The following is a 2,178-nucleotide window of genomic DNA, read 5'->3' as shown; positions in this document are numbered from 1 at the left end:
TGGAATTTTGACCTCACAGATGAACTTATCAAGTCTTTGCCATTCTAAATATGTATACTTTTATATACTTTAGACCAACAATTTAGAAGTTATGAGGCCCGAAGGTTTCCATAATTCCAGGGTTCAGACCAACCTTAAAGGACTTTGCAGCAAATCCTGCAGCATGCGGGTAACCAGCTTGATCTACAGCAGAGAAGAACAATGCTTGGAAGTCATCTCACATGACGGAAGGCCTATACATTGTTGAAAGGCATTAATAAGCTGCAGCATTCATTTTAATTTTTCACTGAACCATAAAAACTGCAAACTGTGTGACACCTAAATCAGAAAAAAGCTTAAATTTAATTAAATGAAAGATGCTTCTTTTTGATTAAATTACTCACTTAAAATATTGAAGCATAAAAAGCCTATGTAGAAAAATGCAACTTTTTTTTGCCGGAAATTTCTTAAGATAACAAAAAGTAGCAACAAAAACCCGCCCATTTGATGCATAACTAATCAGTCTATGTTCCAAACTTACAAGATCATGCCGTTTTTGGATTATACCAAAATGTCTTAGGGGACTTGCCCCGGTGGACTTGCTTGTATGGAACCGTTTAGTAACTTGAGTTGATGGTTCGGATGACTCGGAAAACAAACTTGCCCAAATTCAGATTTGAATTAATAACAGAAAATAAGTCGAACAAACAAAAAACAAAGTAATTACCTCAGACTGTGGAACGGCTGCGGAAGTCAAAGAAGTCAAAGCCAAGAGAAACAGAACGATTGCTGCCATGATTTGGGTCCTTGTTACACAGCTCACGAAACGATGCCAAAATGGTTCCAATAGAGAATGGTGAAGCTAATAAATGGGTGATGGATTTATAAACAGCAAATTGTACATTTCTCTCTTTTCTCCGTTGTAATTATTGTGCAGGTGGTGGTTTGTAATTCAGAAAGTCAATGGAATTATAATCCATTCCATGTTTTTTAAATCATTTTCGACCTGACCTAGTTGCACATGAACTGGATATCACAGGCATGATCTATAAATGAAAAATATAAATTAAATGCTGATTTTAGTTTTGCGTAAAAGCTGGCAACTAACCCCAAAGTGGTGCCCATATAACAGGGACGTAGCCAGCTTTCTAGGTAGGGGGGGGGGGCAAAATAAAAACAAAAACAAAAACACAAAAGCTCGTCTACCTTTAATGCAACTAATAACATTTTCCACTATTGGAGATATTTTGGTGGCTGTCTCATCATATACCACGGGACAGAAGAAGAACTAAAGACAGGGATTAACTATCTTAACGTAATTCTTCTTTCCCCTGTATATTGATATATGTGATGCGATCAAGCAAAATCAGTCGGAACTCGGAAATATTGATTTTGAGATATAGCCAAACAAAGGAAATATTTCCTTTTGTTTCCTATTGTTTTGGAAAATCTTTAATTGCCCATATCTTTTGAGCTGGTTGTTCAATTTCAATGGGGTTTTCTGCAAAATGTAGCTTGGTAAATGCTTTTTACTATCCTATAAGAAACTGACAATTTAATATTTCCGAGTTCCGACTGATTTTGCTTGATCGCATCACATATTAAGAATAACGATTAAGCATTATTAAGTTAATCTCGTGCGCTAGTTTGAAATGTTTGTGAATGTTTCTATGTTCCAGTGCATGATGCCCAAGCCATTTTCCTTGTTTATATGATTATATTAGGCTGGCGGGTAAACATCATTAATTGATCTCGTACACTGGTATGTAATTTGTGTTGTTTGTTCTGTTTACCCTGACTGCTCATATTCACATGTACTAGACTTGAATCATGTTTATCAGGAACAGTCTGTGTAGCTCAATGGTTAGAGCGCTCGCCCCGCAAGAGAGAGGTTCGGGGTTCAAGTCCCCGCACAGGCAGGTACGTCTGGATGCAGGTCAACTGTGCCACATGCGTACAAAAGGCAGACATACAAAGGCCAGAACCCTTGGGTTATGGGAATGTATGTAAGCATCCTCTGATATTGAATAAAAACTTATTGTCAAACTTTTTGTACTGGTATGTTTTACCAGGGACCATACACGGTCCCTGGTTTTACCAGAAAGTAAAACTCAAGTAAAACTTTTTGTACTGGTATGTTTTACCAGGGACCATGCACGATCCCTGGTTTTACCAGAAAGTGCCTTGTTTTTATATTTG

At 37.3% G+C, this 2,178-nt stretch overlaps 1 non-coding gene across 1 annotated transcript; it reads left to right on the top strand.

Moving 5' to 3' along the window:
• Positions 1–1,825: 1,825 nt before the first annotated feature.
• On the top strand, positions 1,826–1,898 carry Trnaa-cgc (transfer RNA alanine (anticodon CGC)). The gene has a single exon. It is a non-coding gene; the product is annotated as a tRNA-Ala (tRNA).
• Positions 1,899–2,178: the final 280 nt, after the last annotated feature.

The sequence above is a fragment of the Amphiura filiformis genome, unplaced genomic scaffold, assembly GCF_039555335.1.
Source record: "Amphiura filiformis unplaced genomic scaffold, Afil_fr2py scaffold_226, whole genome shotgun sequence".
Classification (NCBI taxonomy): Eukaryota; Metazoa; Echinodermata; class Ophiuroidea; order Amphilepidida; family Amphiuridae; genus Amphiura; species Amphiura filiformis.
The sequence above is the reverse complement of the archived record's forward strand: the minus strand, read 5'-3'. Positions and strand labels throughout refer to the sequence as shown.